This window comes from Oryctolagus cuniculus, chromosome 6 (assembly GCF_051225735.1).
Source record: "Oryctolagus cuniculus isolate XC-2025 breed Fujian yellow rabbit chromosome 6, ASM5122573v1, whole genome shotgun sequence".
NCBI lineage: Eukaryota > Metazoa > Chordata > Mammalia > Lagomorpha > Leporidae > Oryctolagus > Oryctolagus cuniculus.
In genome coordinates, this window is record NC_142872.1 from 44,414,090 (window position 1) to 44,433,944 (window position 19,855).

Sequence of the window (19,855 nt, forward strand, 5' to 3'; positions counted from 1 at the left end):
ACTTCATTATATATGTTTAGAATTGAGTTTTTATGTTTTCATGTTAAGTGTAAAAACCTTGCAACAATAAAATTCTGTTAATTTCCCAAAAACGTGTGAGATATTAGAGTAGTTTAGTAGCTTCAGTTACTTGTTGTAACATGACACTACTCTAAATATTTTATAACTAGAATGGAGAGGTTGTCTAATATGTTGAATTGGTATATTGTAGGCCACTTACGCATTCTGTTGGTATATGAAAACCCTTTCTGGTACCGGGTTCTAGCAATGATAATGATAGAAAACCAGGAGTAAACTAGGATACATGTTTTCTAGTAAATATTATTCATGTTTAATTCTAATGACAATTTTCAGTGTTTTAAATTGTTACATTTTATTATTGTATTCCATAGCACTAATTGTGCTTAAGTTTCTCAACAAGCAGTTATAAGATTTTATAGTTTTTGTTTTAGAATCAGTGATTAAAAACTCTTGCATTTTAACAGCTGTAAAATTAGGGCAAGCTATTCAACCCAAAAGCCTGAAACTTCTCAGCTGTAAAATGGGGATATTAATGAATTAATTATGAGGATACAACAAGCATTAAATATGTAAGTGCTATCAATTACAAATATTAACAATGGAATTTACTTAATATAAATTCTTTAAACACTAACTGGGACATATCTTTATGATTTGTTTTAAATTTTATTTATTTGAAATAGCCTTGCAAAACTCCTAATTTCATTAATAGTAGCCACTTCCTCTACTCTTTAAGATTTCACTTTCCTTGGTTTCGGCTACTTGGATCCAAAAATATTAAATGGTACACTGTAGGAATAAATAATTCATAAATTTTGAATTGCATGCCATTCAGAGAATGATACAGTCTCCTCTGTCTCCCTCAGATTGCTAGTTACCACTTTGTCCAACAAATCTGCACTGTATAGGCTATCCACCTGTTAGAAACTTAGTCATTGTCTTGGCTAGGAGTTGGACTGTGATGGTAGCACAGTACTTAAAAATGTGGCTCAGCACTACACGATTTCAGGCACCTGTAGGGATTTTAGAATGTATTGTATGTAGACACGGGCTGGCTTCTGTACTTCAAAGATGTTGATGGCATTGATGTTATTTTCGGTCATGTTAAGGTCCATAGATAAAATTTCTACCAAATCTTATTGCCTTTCCTAAGTAAGTGTGTTGCTTTAATTTCATAACATTTGTGGAGCTGTCTATCTACAAAAATGGATAAGAACTCATGGATGAGAAGTTTGAAGAAGGTCAGTATTAGGCTTCACTAGGAGTAGTGGGCCAAGCCAACACAGTGAGCTAGGAAAATGGACCATGGTTTGTTAGTTCAGGTTTGTGTTATGCATTCTAAAACACACACACAAAAAAGACTGCAGAGTAATGGAATATTTCAAATTTCAAAAATTTAGACTTGTATGTTTAATTTTTCTGCAATAGCAGTAGCATCTCTGTAAGTACAGGCAGAGTGTGCTGGTTAAACAACCTCTCCAAAAAGAAAACTCTCTTTTCTAGCATTTGAAAATCACATTATAAATAGATCTGTTTTGAAGATACCAGTGATTTCACAATCAGCTCATATAATTTCTGAAAATTGGACAAGAGGTTTTTGATGACCGGCTTCACCACACTGCGGGTAGGTACTTTAATTGTCTCATTTTGAGCCACCCTGATTATTTGCTTTCTTAAGAAGTAAAGCTTCTCTTCTTTGGGACAATTATGTCTTCACTTTCACTGACTGCACCTCGTCCTTTCAGGTACTGTGCTGATTTCAATCATTCAGTTTTGTTTGCTGCTTCTCTGATTTCTCTGTAGTAGGGAAACTGTGAAGAGGAAGTGGAGTAAGAGGGAGGGGTGGTGGAGAAGTCTTCCCACTAGAAGACTTACCCTTCCCTCAAATCTAGAAATAGATAACATGCTTTAATGCCAGAGTGTGATCTGTACAACTGTGTGATCCTGTCCCAGTTTGTTTTTCCATTCTGGTTGATTACAAAGTTCCATCCTTGAAATGGGTACATCATCCATCGGTATAGGACTTTGCTTAAAATCTTGGGAAGCAAAGTGGTATCTCTTCCAGGCTTCCCTACCTGCAGGGGCTTCTGCCGGGAAAGTACTTCATATGCCTTCCCCTGGCCAAACCTCATCAGCCTTTGTGCCATGGACGCTGCTTCCTTCTCATGCCAGAGCTGTGCTCAGCCCTTCCTTTGATTCCCCAGAGTTTTACACTTACCCTGCCAGCTCCTTTGTTACCCATTGTCTTGTCCACACCATAAAAAGCGTTTCAAAGGCACTCTACATGTGTTTGCCAAATTAGGTACCATGGCTTGTTCCAGTGGCTATGGATTAGGAATCAGGGGATCTTGCATCCTAGGATGCAAGGCAGAAGGTCTTTTGTGCACAGTGTTCTTCATTTGTACAGTATCTGGAGTTTCTGTGCTTGCAATATGAGTAGCCACTAACCCACCTATGCTTTGAGGATCAGTGACAAAATATAATATTTATTATTGCCCTTTGTGACTTTTTTTTAATACATGAGAGATCTAAAGCAGTGCCTTGACCATGAATGTGCACTCTGGAACCAGGCCACGTTGACTCAACTCCCAGTACTGGTGCTTGGAATGAGTTGCTGATTTTCTCCATGTATGAAGTGGAATTTATAATAGAGACTTCTTCATAAGATTTATTTATCTGAAAGGCAGAGTGACTGAGGGAGGAGTGGATCTGGAGGGGAAGGAATCTCCCATCTGCAGATCTATTCCTTAAATGGCTGCAGCAGCCAGGCCTGGGCTAGACTGAGGCCCAGAGATAGGGACTCCACCTTGATTTTCCACAGTTGTGCAGGGACTCAAGTGCTTGGCCCGTGTTCCGCCTTCTCAGGTATTAGGGAGCTGAATGAGAAGTGAAGCAGCCAGAACTCTAACCAGCACTCTAATATGGGATGCTGGCATCCCAAGCAGTAGCTTAACCCACTGTGCCACGCCACCAGTCCCTTAATTCTGTTTTATTGACCTCTACTAGGATTTATTATATTTGTTCCTTTGGGATTATGATGACTGTGTTTCAGGTTTAACTTAATTATACTAAGTTATTGTCCCAAAAGAACTTCAAATAACATATTTTTTTCCAAAAATATTTTTCATTCATAGATTGTGTTTGTACCGCTCTTTCTGTAGTTGTTCCCAGGGCTGTGGGAGACTGTACAGCATTGTATAGGTTTTTAGCATCAGCAAAATACTTTTCAGAAACCATGAAGAAGGGGCCAGCATTGTGGCAGAGTATGTTAAGCTACTGCCTGCCATGCCAGTATGTCATATGGGAACTGGTTCAAGTCCCAGCTGCACCATTTCTGATCCAGCTTCCTGCTGGTGTACCTGGGAAACTGGCAGAAGGTGCCCTGGGCGTTTGGGTCCCTGCCATCCACATGAGAGATCCCGAAGAAGCTCCTGGATCCCTGCTTTGGCCCAGCCCAGCCCCAGCCGTGATGACCATTTGTGGAATGAACCAACAGATGGAAGATCTGTCTCTGCCCTTCTTTCTCTTTGTAACTCTGTCTTTCAAATAAAATAAATAATTCTTCAAATAAAAAAAAAACACAAAGGAGTTTTTTGTTCTCCTGTTCCCTTTTAGAAATGAGATTCTCCATGTACATTGGCAATTTATTTTTTCGAATAGGTACTCTCCACCCCACATAACTTCTTAAATTACTTTAATGATCTGAGAAGAAGGTCTTCGGTATCTTGATTGGTATTGCATTGAATCTGTAAATTGCTTTTGGGAGAATGGACATTTTGATGATATTGATTCTTCCAATCCATGAGCATGGAAGATTTTTCCATTTCTTGGTATCCTCTTCTATTTCTTTCTTTAAGGTTTTGTAATTTTCATCGTAGAGATCTTTAACGTCTTTGGTTAAGTTTATTCCAAGGTATTTGATTGTTTTTGTAGCTATTGTGAATGGGATTGATCTTAGAAGTTCTTCCTCAGCCATGGCATTGTCTGTGTATACAAAGGCTGTTGATTTTTGTGCATTGATTTTATACCCTGCTACTTTGCCAAACTCTTCTATGAGTTCCAATAGTCTCTTAGTAGAGTTCTTTGGGTCCTCTAAATAAAGAATCATGTCATCTGCAAAGAGGGATAGTTTGAGCTCTTCCTTCCCAATTTGTATCCCTTTAATTTCTTTTTCTTGCCTAATAGCTCTGGCTAGAACCTCCAGAACTATATTGAATAGCAGTGGTGAGAGTGGGCATCCCTGTCTGGTTCCAGATCTCAGTGGAAATGCTTCCAACTTTTCCCCATTCAATAGGATGTTGGCTGTGGGTTTTTCATAGATTGCTTTGATTGTATTGAGGAATGTTCCTTCCAAACCCAGTTTGCTTAGAGTTTTCATCATGAACGGGTGTTGTATTTTATCAAATGCTTTCTCGGCATCTATTGAGATAATCATATGGTTTTTCTTCTGCAGTCTATTAATGTGGTGTATCACATTGATTGTCTTGCGCACATTAAACCATCCCTGCATACCAGGGATAAATCCCACTTGGTCTGGGTGGATGATCTTTCTGATGTGTTGTTGCATTCTATTGGCGAGAATTTTATTGAGGATTTTTGCATCTATGTTCATCAGGGATATTGGTCTGTAATTCTCTTTCAGTGCTGCATCTTTTTCCGGCTTAGGAATTAAGGTGATGCTGGCTTCATAGAAAGAATTTGGGAGGATTCCCTCTTCTTCGATTGTTCTGAATAGTTTGAGAAGAATTGGAGTTAGTTCTTCTTTAAACGTCTGGTAGAATTCAGCAGTGAATCCATCTGGTCCTGAGCTTTTCTTTGTTGGGAGGGCCTTTATTACTGTTTCAATTTCTGTCTCAGTTATGGGTCTGTTTAGGTTTTCGATGTCTTCCTGGTTCAATTTAGGCAGGTTGCATGTGTCCAGGAATCTATCCATTTCTGATAGGTTTCCCTGTTTGCTGGCATACAAGTCCTTGTAGTAATTTCTGATGATTCTTTTTATTTCTGTGGTGTCTGTTGTTACATTTCCTTTTTCATCTCTGATTTTATTGATTTGGGTCTTTTCTCTTCTTTTTTTAGTTAGTTGGGCCAATGGGGTGTCAATTTTGTTTATTTTTTCAAAAAACCAGCTCTTCGTTTGGCTGATTTTTTGTAATGTTTTTCTTGATTCAATCCTGTTGATTTCTTCTCTGATTTTAATTATTTCTCTTCTCCTACTAGATTTGGGTCTGATTTGCTGTAGGTTTTCTAGATCCTTGAGGTGAATTGAAAGCTCATCTATTTGGTGCCTTTCCAATTTCTTGATGTAGGCACCTATTGATATAAACTTTCCTCTTAACACTGCTTTTGCTGTGTCCCATAAGTTTTGGTATGTTGTGCTGTTATCCTCATTTACTTCCAGGAAGTTTTTGATTTCTCTTTTGATTTCTTCTATGACCCATTGTTCATTCAGGAGCATGTTGTTCAATCTCCATGTGTTTGCGTATGCTCTAGGGATTCCTGAGTTGGTAATTTCCAACTTCATTCCTTTATGGTCTGAGAAGCTGCATGGTATGATTCTAATTCTTTTGAATTTGCTGAGACTTGCTTTATGGCCTAGTATGTGGTCAATCCTAGAGAAGCTTCCATGTACTGCTGAGAAGAATGTAAAATCTTTAGCTGTAGGATTGAAAGTTCTGTATATATCTGTTAGATCCATTTGGGCTATAGTGTCGTTTAAATCTACTGTATCCTTGTTGATCTTCTGACCGGATGATCTGTCTATTTCTGAGAGTGGAGTATTGAAGTCCCCCAGTACTACTGTATTGGGGTCTAAGTCTCCCTTTAAGTCCGTTAATAAATCTTTTAGATAAACTGGTGCCCTGTAGTTAGGTGCATATACATTGATAATTGTTATATCTTCCTGTTGAATTGATCCCTTAATCATGATATAGTGTCCCTCTTTGTCTCTCTTAACAGTTTTTGTGGTAAAGGACAGTCTATTCAATAAATGGTGCTGGGAAAATTGGATTTCCACGTGCAGAATCATGAAGCAAGACCCCTACCTTACACCTTACACAAAAATCCACTCCACATGGATTAAAGACCTAAATCTACGACCTGACACCATCAAGTTACTAGAGAACATTGGAGAAACCCTTCAAGATATTGGCACAGGCAAAGAATTTCTGGAAAAGACCCGGGAGGCACAGGCAGTCAAAGCCAAAATCAACTATTGGGATTGCATCAAATTGAGAAGTTTCTGTACTGCAAAAGAAACAGTCAGGAGAGTGAAGAGACAACCGACAGAATGGGAAAAAATATTTGCAAACTATGCAACAGATAAAGGGTTAATAACCAGAATCTACAAAGAGATCAAGAAACTCCACAAAAACAAAACCAACAACCCACTTAAGAGATGGGCCAAGGACCTCAATAGACATTTTTCAAAAGAGGAAATCCAAATGGCCAACAGGCACATGAAAAAATGTTCAAGGTCATTAGCAATCAGGGAAATGCAAATCAAAACCACAATGAGGTTTCACCTCACCCCGGTTAGAATGGCTCACATGCAGAAATCTACCAACAACAGATGCTGGCGAGGATGTGGGGAAAAAGGGACACTAACCCACTGTTGGTGGGAATGCAAACTGGTCAAGCCACTATGGAAGTCAGTCTGGAGATTCCTCAGAAACCTGAAGATAACCCTACCATTCGACCCAGCCATCCCACTCCTTGGAATTTACCCAAAGGAATTTAAATTGGCAAACAAAAAAGAGGTCTGCACCCTAATGTTTATTGCAGCTCAATTCACAATAGCTAAGACCTGGAACCAACCTAAATGCCCATCAACGATAGACTGGATAAAGAAATTATGGGATATGTACTCTTTAGAATACTATACCGCAGTAAGAAACAACGAAATCCAGTCATTTGCAACAAAATGGAGGAATCTGGAACACATCATGCTGAGTGAAATAAGCCAGTCCCAAGGGGACAAATACCATATGTTCTCCCTGATCGGTGACGACTGACTGAACACCAAGAGGGAAACCTGTTGGAGTGAGGTGGACACTATGGGAAATGGTGGCTTGATCAGCATAGCCCTGACTGTTAATGAACAACTAAATACATTATCCCTCTTAGTAGTTTTTTTTATCTGTTCTACTTAATATGACTGGTTTAGATCTGTAATTGATGCACAGTTATTCTTAAGTGTTGAAAATTAACTGAAATGTGATCCCTGTTGAACATGGTGGTGGGAATGGGAGAGGGAAGAGATGTATAATTTGGGACATGCTCAGGCTGACTTGCCCCAAGTGGTGGAGTTGGAAGCATACCAGGGGATTCCAATTCAATCCCATCGAGGTGGCATGTACCAATGCCATCTCACTGTTCCAGGTGATCAGTTTCAGTTCACAGTTGGTCATGGTGAAGGGACTGGGAGTCAAAGGGAGCACATAGACAAGTCTAGTACCTGCTAATGCTAACTGATGGAGTAAATAAAGGGGAGAGTGATCCAACATGGGAAGTGAGATACTCAGCAGACTCATAGAATGGCAGATGTCCTAAATAGCACTCTGGCCTCAGAATCAGCCCTAAAGGCATTCGGAGCTGGCTGAAAAGCTCATGAGAGTATTTCAGGCATGGAAAGCCAAGACACTCTGGCAAAAGATCTCTGCAAGTGAGATCCCAGTGGAAAGAACAGGCCATCAAAGAAGGAGGTACCTTTCTCTGAAGGGAGGAGAGAACCTCCACTTTGACTATGAGCTTGTCTAAACAAGATAAGAGTCGGAGAACTCAGAGGGCTTCCATAGCCTTGGAAACTCATGACTGGAGCATAGGGAGATTACTGATGCCATAGACAGGAGTGTCAATTGGTAAAGTCAACAACAGGAGTCACTGTGCACTTACTCCTCATGTAGGATCTCTATCCTTAATGTGCTGTACATTGAGATTTAATGCTATAAGGAGTACTCAAACAATATATTTCACTTTGTGTTTCTATGGGGGTGCAAACTGTTGAAATCCTTACTTAATGCATACTAAACTGATCCTCTGTAAAAAAAAAAAAAAAAAGAAATTATCAATTCCCAACTTGACTCTCACTGGGATTAAACATGACAATAGGTCTGCTCTGATTTCATCATCATTTTAAAAAATCATCTATTATTTTTCACTTTATGTTTCTGTGTGGGAGCAAACTGTTGAAATCCATACTTAATGTATACTAAGCTGATCTTCTGTATATTAAGATAATCGAAAATGAATCTTGATGTGAATGGAAGGGGAGAGGGAGTGGGAAAGGGGAGGGTTGTGGGTGGGAGGGACGGTATGGGGGGAAAGCCATTGTAATCCATAAGTCGTACTTTGGAAATTTATATGCATTAAATAAAAGTTTAAAAAAAAATTAGTTTAATGATCTGTTCCGTTGTAATGATTTGTTCCGTTGTAAACATCTGCAATGTTAGGAGCTTGTCATAAAATTATTGAAAGATGGGTGGTATTTTCCTGATTACAGCGGGAGAGTGTTGCTGTTGATTCCAACCTTGCTTGAGAAGCGAGTTTAGCATTGAGGTTACCATCTTCCTCCAGTTTCTGAGGTTAAATGTGCTGAGAGCTGTCTGAGATTTGGTGCTGGGAGAGGAAAGTAAAAGAGAAGGAACATTTGCATGAGCAATAATTATTAGAAAAGTAGCAAATTGAATATGTTCACACTATTAAAAAGGGAAATCGCTTCATGCTCTTGATTTCCCTTGACCAGTTGACACAAACTCCTCAAGAAGGAGACAAAACCTGGGCTGGGGCAGTCACATGTCAGCCCCAGATACATTTCATTTTTGTTTTGGGTATAGGAGGGGTAAAGATGATATCTTATATATACAGTGTGCTCATGATGCTAAGGTCACTGTGACAGAAGTGATGGCCAGTAAGCTCTGACTGGTGCACATTGAAAGGAGGGGGAAGGTACTGCAAGATGAGACTGCTGATCTACCAGGCAACAAGTGACAGAGGAACAGAGGATCTTTAAACAATGTCAAGAATTTGGTGGTTTTTTTTTTTGTTTCTTTTTGTTTTTTTTTTTTTTTTTTTTTTGTCAGTGGGGAGGAGAGACTTTGAAAAGCTTGGTCTAGGAAGTAGAAAAACATTTTAAAAGCTCTTTCCAGTTTTAGGGTAGATAATGCATTGGGATAAGCTGTAGATTATTTGAATACACACAAGTATGGAAAGCTGTTGTTAGAATAACCCAGGCAAGTGGAGAGCTGTTTTTGTGGCCTTGTCTGGGAGAGAGGAGAGACCCAAGTAGATCTAAGTGTTCTTCATGGAAAGGCATTGAAAGTAAGCTGCTTAGTGGTGTTTCTTGCTTGCCTTTTAGTGAGATATTGGTGGCTAGTCTTGTGAAAGATTTAGAAATAAAAGCAAAAACAATTTGCCCTTTACAATATGTATTTGTGTGTGGGAGGGTGGGTATTTATGTGTGTACATACATGTAAATGTGTATTAGTGCCAAATTACTTTAAGTTCCTTATTTAAAACTGGATGTTCGATGTGAATTTCTGTTAAGTTTTCCAATGTGAATGATAACAAAGATTTGCTCATTTGTTTTCCTTTTTGTAAACCATTTTCCCCTCTTAGACATTTCTCAACTTGGAACTTTCAGTAAGTGAGATGTAAAATTAAGATAGACGTTTTTGGACTTGCACCAAATGGTTCTTGCAAGTTCATGAGTATGACTTGGTGCCAGATGGCTAAGAACAATCATTAAGCATTTCTTTAGACTTTAATGTTTTCAGAGAACTTTATGATAAGTGACTAATTTAACTTCACATTTGCCTGGGAAGAAGAGTAGGGAAAAATAATATCCATCCATCTACAGCACATTTATGTAATTCATAGTGCTCTTTAGGTTCTTAATATTAAATAGTAACTTAGCTCATAGTATGCATGGAAAGGATAAGGTTTGGGGAAGAATTACTAACAGGGAACAAGATTGAAATAAACCACTGATATGTCATACCTAGATTTGGGGGATTGTTATTGGTTTTGTTCTTGTTTATTTAAGAAATAAAAAGCAGGACGCCAAAACTGTCAAATACAGATGGTCCACTTTCAATAACCGTAGATGGGAGATTTTAGTATGTCTCTTTCAGTTGAGGAAACAGGCCGGATAAATAGGTGAAATGCTTGTTTGTAAAACCCATAGGTTTGCAGATGAAGGGCTACAAGGTGTGGATGACTCAGTGCCTTGCACTGAGATGATGGTTTTTCCTATCTTTGTTGGAGAGTGAGGCTATGCATTCTTCAACCAGGCACTTGGTGGCCTGCTGTGTGTCTCTGTGTTGTTTTATAAACTTTCTGTAATCTACCTCTTGATGGGGCTAAATATGTTGCTAAATCTAATTTAATCTCTCTGGTTTCTAATGTGATTTCAATGAAGCCTTATTTCCAATGCAGTGGTTTTGCAATTATGGTGGAGTCTCAGCTTATGTGCATTTAATTTATGTAAATTTGACTGTATGTGCATCGCAAATAAAGAACTATTTCAGTAGTGCAGAGGATTCTGTTCCCTGTTCCATGCAGTGAGCACATGCCCTAGAGTAAGAAGAGAGATTAAAGTTAGATTTCCTTTCTCTCTCTGTTCTAGTCCTCCCCAACTTTTATAGGGTGAGGAGTGTGAGTGATTCCATTGTTTAAAAAGATTTATTTTTCACACAACACAGCCCCTGAAGATAAGTTTTCACTTGTTTAAACAAACAATTCTCTCCTCCAAATTTGGGGAGAGATTTTTGTCTTTGGATTTATTGATGCAATTAACAGATATTTAATGAAAACTTACTTTGTGCTAGCACTGCCAGCATAGCTCTGTGCCCTGGAATTACTACTGGGAATACAGTGAGCACACACACAAAAAATGTTCTTTACTTTCCAGTTTAATGGCTTTGGGGATATAGAATATCAGTCCCAACATGCTGCTTGCCTAAGCTACTTTCAAGAGTAATACTGGTTGTGTGTGATTTTTCACTTATCTGCTAATATTTAAAATTAAACCTCACTGGAAAACTGTTCTGGAAAACAGTTCATCAGTGTCTTACGAACCTCAGCATACCTTTACCATGTGATATAGCCATAGAATTTCTTGATGTTTATCCACATGAGTGCAAACTAAAGTGCACACTGAAGCCTGCACGTAGATGTTTCTAACAGCTTTGTTCCTAATGGCCAAAAACTGGACACAGACAACAGGCCCTTCATTAGGTAGATGGATAAACTGTCATATACCCAAGCAATAAATATTATTCAGTGCTAAAAATAGAGGCATTATCAAGCCATGAAAGTACATAGAGGAAACTTAAATGCGTGTTACTAAACTTTAAAAAGTCAACCTGCAAAGGCTGCGTGCTGTAAGACTACATAAACACAGCTTTCTACAAAAAAAGAAAACAACTATGAAGACAATAGGACAATCAGTAGTTGTCAGGAATTTGGAGGCAGGGAGGGATAAGGGCATCGCAGGTATTCTATGTGATACCTGAATGGTGGATATATGGCATTTTATATTTATCAAAAGTCATTAACTGTACACTAGGAGTGGACCCTAATATATACAGTGTACTGTAGGTGATCATGACTTTTCAGTGCAGTGGTTCAATGGTTCTAAACAAATACGCCACTCTGGTATGGTGGTCATATTAGTGAGGGATGCTGTGCGTATAGGGGGAGAGATAGGGAGGGATAGGGCACAAAAGGTATGGGGGACTCTCATTACATTCATCGTAGTCTTACATGAACCCTAAAATTATTATAATTAATAGTCTGTATAAAAATAATCCTCTCCTTCCCATCAGAAGCACCACCATACAAACCGGAACTCCTTCTGCATCCACCTGTTTGTTGGTCCTAATTTCTGATAGTAGATAGAATGAAGGTTTGTGGTTTTGCCCCCATCATACGGGCATTTGATAGGATGTCATGTGATCGGCATGGTCTTGGAAGCTGGAGACCATGTATGGGAGCCCTGGGTTCTGGTCAGCCTTCTGATGCCAATCCTCTCAGTGACTTTGGATGAGCCATTCTCATCTGGCTCATCTGTGAAATAACAGGATTTAACTGGCTGATCCATATGGCCCCATTCAGCTTTTTTCTTTGAAATATTTTTAACTGGATGCTTAGGACTTTTTCCTAGTCATTGAACACTATGAATTACAAGTCATATTTCTCTTCCTTTAATAATCAATATGCTTAAAGATATATGAATTGGATTTTATTCTTGTGGGCTTCTCGGTAAGCCAGATTCCTAGAATCTGTTATACATTTCTTTTTCTTTTGGAAATGATTACAGGAATCTTTCTAAAATATATATTTAAAACAAAAATTTACTTCATTTATTGTACTTTGATTCTAGAAATGACTTTGGAGAAAGAGTATTCAATGTAACATAATAAAGAATAATAGGATCCCGATTTATTTTTACCTTACATGTAGGTACTGTACAAAAATTCATGGAAAATGAACTTAAATAATAAATTAATTTTGCAGCCTAAAAACCTTGAAATCCATATGTAAGATCTTAAAATTTCATGGAAAATGATTATTGTGATAAAATTATGTATGGATTAAAATTGTTACACAAAAATATACTTATCTTTTCATTTCACATATATATACTTGCTAAAAGATAAGGAAAATAATGTAAAGACTACCTTTGTTTCTACCACCTAGCCTTAGTAAGTATGAAAATGTTGCAATATTTTTCCCAGTTTTTTAAATAGTAAAGTATTACATATGAAATACTTAAATCTTCTTAGGAAATATTTTAAAATTGCCTGCCATTTCTGCTTGTAAGTGTGACACATGTTTATATTAATAGAAGATTTGAAATTTGAAATGGTCAAAATCATACATAATCCTACTGCCCAAAGATGATTATTATTACTATTTTGGCAAGCTTCGTTTGTTATGCAGATTCCGTATGAACTTATTTCCAGGGTTTCACACATTCCCCAGAGCCTGTACCTTCCCCATCTGCCCTGTTAGTATAGTGAGAGAATTTCATGAGGAAATAGAAACTCAACACAGGGCTCATTCATTTCTGAGACTCTTCTAGTTGATTGGCAATAATGATAATGACCAACTGTGTTTTCAGTAATGGTTTGGGTGTTGAGTGGTAATTCCATGGCTCCTAGACTCTTGAGTTTTGAGATTTATCAAACAATTCAGCGTGGTAGATCATTGCAGTATGCCAGCCTTTCTAGTTGCCCACCCCAGGGTTAGCAAGGAAACAGTGTGTCTTTGTTTGGCTGTCAGTCAACAAAGGGCATCATATACAAATGAGTATGTCCATGTACAGATCATGTGTCTACACAGTGGCTTTGATTGCTTTCTTCTTTTGTGCCTGAAGGAAATACACACTAAACACAGAGTTCTTGCTCTCATCTGCTTGATCTAGTGCTTGAGAGAAAATCTTTAGTAGCACAAAATGATATATGATATCTAAAGTCCTTGTAAGAGGGAAGGAGAAGAGATGTTTTTGTGTCCATTTTATAGGTTAGAAAACTCAGACCCAAATATGGCATCATTCTATTCTTGACCCCTAGAGAAGATTCTGTTTAAGTCTAATGTTCACCTCTGTAAACTTTTACCCAGCTCTCACGGACTGTGTCCTGCCCAGTTCATAGGTCCTATATTTGTATTTTTCTGATACGCCTCCTTTCTGTAAAGATGACGACTTTGTAAGAATTTTGTGAAAACAAAAATAAAATCTGAACTGTCATTTAACAGTATTAGCAGCAAATACATACTTAGCTAATTGCTAGATGCTATTCATCTTGTCCCCCACATGCGCTCAGTAAAAATTCTTAAGATCTTTTTGCATTCGTGATTTTGCCTTCTCTGGCTACCTCCCTCTCTTGTGGGGCTGTCTGGGTGCCAGTGTATCTGTAAATTCAGGCCTGTGTGTGTTTTCTACTCACAAGAGTGATTTTTAACACAGCCTAACCATTAGAGAGGTGTGGTTCAGATGCCATCAGAGCAGCTGCTAATTGAAACCTCTTGAAAAGTGACACATTTCCTAAAATGTTCAAGGCTGCCTGACAGCAAAGACGTCTCCCACCTCTGTGATGTGTGCTCTGCCTATGCAGATGCTGGTGATTTCAGCCATGTGTTCTTTTCCTTGGATATTGTTGACTTTTGTGATAGCCCTCGTGTGTACATTCTCATTTGACTTTACAACATGATAGCATTAATCCCTTTACAGTCTGCAGTGACTGCAAGCATATTAGTTTCTGAAATTGTTTCCTTTGAGTCTAGTGCTCTTTACTCTACTATGTGGCATCTTGTGACTGCTGGATAGTGTCTGTATGAATTTGATCTCTTTCTTTCTTTCTTTCTTTCTTTCTTTCTTTCTTTCTTTCTTTCTTTCTTTCTTTCTTTCTTTCTTTCTTTCTTTTTTTTTTTTTCTGATAGAGAAATGAACCAGGATCAGTCCAGGAGAGGTGTGTGTTCAGTGGTATGTGAGAAGTACAGAGAGAAAATGAACCAGTCTCCAGAGAAAGCCAAGAGTGATAAAACTTCCGGCTCTATCAAGCAGAAATTAGGATGCTTATGTGAGCACCTTCTGTATCACTCTTGCGGAGAACCATCAGCCTTGCAGGAGTTTGTCATGTCTTCCTGTCTCTAGGCATAAGCTGGGAAATTGCAAAGCACGGAGAAAAACTCCTGAATTGATGCCTGCATGAAGGCAGAAATAAAGTCCTACATATTACCTGCTATGTATCTTTCTAACAAATCCCACAGGAAATTACTAATTTCAGGAAGTTTGTCTAAAATGGAATTAAAAGATACATTTTGTGAAACTTGTGACTGCTAAGTGTGGTTTTTTCATAATATGCGTTTTAGATGAACTTTGTGAAGACCCTCTCTATGCATGGATTTCAAAAATTTTTACACCCAAATAAACACATCTTTTAATTCCATTCTCCTCTAAACTTTTAAAAACGTTCTCCAACACTCAATAAATCATTTTTGAATAAATTCACTTCTGACCATGTCCTCAAATGACTTAGAGGGGGGCAAAAGTAATGTTTCCCTAAAGTATCTTTTTTTTTTTTTTTTTGACAGGTAGAGTTATAGACAGAGGGAAAGGTCTTCCTTCCATTGGTTCACTCCCCAAATGGCCGCCATAGCTGGTGCTGTGCAGATCCAAAGCCAGGAGCCAGGTGCTTCTTCCTGGCCTCCCGTGTGGGTACAGGGCCCAAGCACTTGGGCATCCTCCACTGCCCTCCTGGGCCACAGCAGAGAGCTGGACTGGAAGAGGAGCATCCAGGAGTAGAACCCCGGCACCCATATGGGATGCTGGCGCCGCAGGTGAAGCATTAACCAAGTGAGCCACGGCGCCGGCCCCATCCCCAAAGCATCTTAATGATTTGTTAGGATGAGGTGTAATTAATGTTGAAAGGTGGTTGACATAGATTTACGGTGTTACTAACGGAACATAAGCATGTTCCTAATATCAGTTAGGAAAAAAATAACAAATAAAGATGCATTTGGATAGACTTGAGACTTGAATTCTCAAAGCTGTCAGCACAATTTCTTTAATAACTCCGTGCATCTTTGTCCTGAATTATAGCATTGTTTGCTTTCCAAAGTTGTGTCTCTTGGCTTTGAGATGCAGAAGTAATTGTAGACTATGGCTTGACAATTAGCAGCCTGCTATGAAACTGGGGCCAGGATCATGCCCAAATTGCTGGGTGTGTGCAAGAGGACAAGACATGAACCAGAAAACTTGACTTTCTCATGTTATAAATTTCTGCCATCTGCCCCAGAATGAGAGGGCAGTTGGGGTAACAGTGTCATTTGAAAAGGGGATGGCCCAGAGGAAGTTATTCAGAATCAACCCAGACCACAAAACAGTTCCACCTGGCAGAAAGTGGAAAAGCTTCAGACTGAGATGAAAAATGATGTGAAGGTAGATAAAATTGGGAAATGCCATGCAGAATATACACCTGCAATAGTAAAATTCAAAACTATCCAGAAAAGTTACTGTATACCTATATTGTAGGTGGTAATGAATGATTTCCTAGGTGACCTCGTTTCATTTTCACAAACATCTGAAAAGAGTATGTATTTCTGGGGCCGGCACCGTGGCACTGTGTGTTAATCTTCCGTCTGTGGCACCGGCAACCCATATGGGCTCTAGTTCTAGTCCTGGATGCTCCTCTTCTAGTCCAGCTCTCTGCTATGGCCTTGGAAAGCAGTGGGAGATTGCCCAAGTCCTTGGGCCCCTGCACCCACATAGGAGACTTGGAAGAAGCTCCTGGCTCCTGGCTATGGATCGGCGCTGCTCCAGCCGTTGCGGCCATTTGGGGAGTGAACCAACGGAAGGAAGACCTTTCTCTCCATCTCTCCCTCTCACTGTCTGCAACTCTACCTCTCAAAGAAAATAAATAAAATCTTTAAAAAGATTATGTATTCTGTCAGTGCATTTTTATAGGAAAGGTTTGAAGTACTTGGAGAAATCCTGTGTATTGGCTAGGGTTTCACTGCAGTAGAAATAGGATGAATACCAAGATTATCCCAAAGCTTGCTTCTTAAAGACTATATCATATTTCTCAGCTAGTTTTAGGTTGAGTATACGGGAGTGTTTTGTTAGTTAAGGGAGGAAAAAAGTCATGTTTCAGAGCTGGAGACTTGACAGTGTGTGTATCAGCCCAATGAGAACACTCTCAGGGAGAAGAAGTCATCACCTGATAGGCACACAGCAAAGTCACAGCCAGGTTAGACCCAGATTCCTATTGTAGCTGCCCTGTAGCATTCACTTTTGCGTTAGCATTTCTGACCCTGGGTTCTTTTTACTGATACTCTCCTAGTAAGTAAGGCAGGAACGGAAGTTTGAGGCAGAGAAAAGAAATAATGGCATGGAAGAAAAGGTAGAGAAAGTTGATAAAGATATAATGAAAGTAATTGTAAGATTATATTTGGATGTGAGTAGGACCATTCCAATACATGTAACACCTACACGTTAGATGTTTCTAGAAATAGTTTCAGAGTCTTCATTTGGTAGACCCACAAATTTCCATAATTGACATCTTCTCCATCACGTGGCAGATCACACCACGCCTGAGCCCGACAAGTGCAAACCTCCCTGCAGTCGGTTTTAAGGGGTTGTGAAGAATGCTAGAGACAGCATACTTTGGCTTCAGTCTCTGTTCAGCCACGTAGCACCTGAACGATCTGAAGATCAACCTGTTTGTTTATTCATTCAAAAAAATATTTACTGAGCTGCCTTCATGCTAGGTTTGAGCGAGGTGCCTGAGGATAACAGAGATGAGAGTTCTTGCACAAATGGAGTTTGCGTTTTATGGGGGGAGGGCACATTTTAAACAAGTAGGCATCAGGATCACCAAGTTTAAACCGATGAAGTGGGACTGAGAGATGTGGTAAAGGCTTAGGACTTTCAGTTGGGTAGTTACAAGAGGTCTCACTGAAAAGGTAATCTCTGGGTAAGGATAGTAAAGAGTGAGGGGAATAGAGCATTCCAGATCAAAGGAACCCCAAATGCAAGGGCTCAGATAGAGTATGTGAGAAGACTAGCATGGCAGAGAGTGATAAATGATAGTGAGAGGAAGAGGAAGCGAGGGCAGTGGCAACAGCTTCATCATCTAGAAACTCGGGTGATTGCGACATCGACTCTGAATGGGGTGGAAGTTTTTGCTTGGGGTAGTATTGTTTGCTTACTTGGGGACTCCTTGAGACAGACAACCATGACCTGAGCAATCCTGCTGTGCAGGCCTGGAGGCCTTTAATGACCACCTGGGGCATAGTAAAGGGAATGATGAGAAATGATAAGTGCCTACATTTATTCTAAATAGGGGGCTACCAGAATTTGCTGATGGAGCATAGAACATGGGCTGCGTAGGAGCGAGAGAATAAAGTTTGCCTTAAAGAGTTTGAGCCTGATGCATGGGGTGAATGGAATTGCCATTAATTGAGAAGGAATAAGCTAGGAAGTATATGGGCATTACATTGGGAGGTAGTTGGTGATGGTAGTAACGGTGTCATGGTTTTGCTTTGAGGGTGGTCTATATGATGGGTATGTTAGACTATACCAAGTGGAGTTGTTGGACAGTCAGTTGATACGCAGCATGGGAGTTGAAGGAAGTAGCTGGGCCTATAGACATATATTAGCATTATCAGTGTAGAAATACTATCTTATGCCATGGAACTGCTGAAAGAGATGCGGCTCAGAAATGATTCACAAAATTCTCTTGTAAATCCCAAGATGTTGTAAACGGCGAGGCTGAGAAGATCTGTCAGAGGTAGCTGGGATGAACTGGTCACTGATGATACTTAAGTTTGGAGTCTTACACACAAAAGGAGAGTTTTTCAATTGTCTCTTTATCTCCTTTTATCATTGATCTTGTTATTGATTGTGTTTACTGAGACTTTCCTGCAATGCCAGCATCTCAAATGGGTGCTGGTTCATGTCCCAGCCGCCTACTTCCAGTCCAGGTACCTGCTAATGGCCTGGGAGAAGCAACAGGAAGATGGCCAATTCTTTAGGTGCCTGCACCCATGTGGGAGACCCAGATTAAGTTCCTGGTTTGTAGCTTCAGCCTAGCTCAGCCCTGTTATAGTCATCTGAAGAGCGAACCAACACATGGAAGATATCTCACTGTCTCTAGCTCTGGCTTTCAAATCAATCAATCAATTGATTTTTTTTTTAAAGAAAGAAATATACCATGAGGAATAAATCACTAGAGGAAAACATTTTTTGCTCTCTGATCCTTGGTTTCCAAGTTGAAGAAGCAAATTTGGCTACTTATATCCTAAAACAACTTCCAGCCTTGATATGCTATGAACATTTTTTGTATGATTCTTTTTATCTTAGACTTTTGTTTATTTGTGAGGCAAAAATAGAGAGACTGAGAGAGACTGTGCTTATCTGCTGGCTGACGCTGCAAACGCCTGCAACCCTGCTGAAGCGGAGAGCTCCAGTAGCTCAATTCCAATCTCCCACGTGGTTGACAGGAACACTTTTGGTTGATTAATCACTCTTGCCTCCCAGGGTCTGCATTAGAAGGAGGCTGAAGTCAGGAGGCAGAGCTGGGACTCCACCCCAGTTACCGCAGTGTGGAACATGGGCTTCTTAACTGGTGGCTTAACCTCTTAGCTCAAGGCCTGCCCTGTCAGATTCTTCTATTCAGTAAGATTGAACTCCATTCAGGCATTATGCATTTTATGCCCATCAGAAGTTAAAATAGCTTGTGTTTATTCTCTTCAAATTAAATGGACTTGAATTTAATATCAGCCATGTGGGTGTGGGTATGGGTGTATGTGCTCTGTTCATACCGTCTTTCTCCTGTGATTTTGTAGACTTGGAAGAAACCTCCATCCTCGGGGACTTGGAGAAGTTTGCGCTGGCATCAGTGTGACGGTTAACCAAACTGTTCCTGCGGTGGTGGCCTGAGCAGATTATCTCAATCCCAATGTTGCCCTGAAATTTGTGTTCACGATTGAAGATTAGGACTGCTAAGGTATGGACTTGAATTCAACATCTCTTTAAAAGAAAAAAGTGATACATTTAAAGGTATTTAATCATTTTCTCAATCTTTTCTGCTCTACCCTTGCAACCCCTGTTATATTTCCTTTGTCTCTTCTTCGACTGAAGGAAAAAAAAAAATCCTTCCTTTTGCTCATGGGATAAAATACAATGGGAAATATTATAGGATGATTACGTTGTTTTTTAATCATGAAAAGTGGGTCAGAGGTCAGTGAAACAAAGCATGTAGAGAAATATGTACTAGTGTTTCTGATAGAAAGACTTGAGAAATGGAGGCAGATACCAGTGTTATAAAAGAGT

General features: G+C 39.4%; 1 protein-coding gene across 1 annotated transcript in view; it reads left to right on the plus strand.

Moving 5' to 3' along the window:
* The window catches only part of SGCD (sarcoglycan delta), a 1,076,594-nt gene that overhangs the window by 429,627 nt on the left and 627,112 nt on the right, over positions 1-19,855 (plus strand). The window contains exon 3 of the mRNA XM_051844412.3: positions 19,369-19,529. The gene's annotated coding sequence lies outside the window, so the exon portion shown is untranslated. The remainder of the gene's footprint in view (positions 1-19,368; positions 19,530-19,855) is intronic.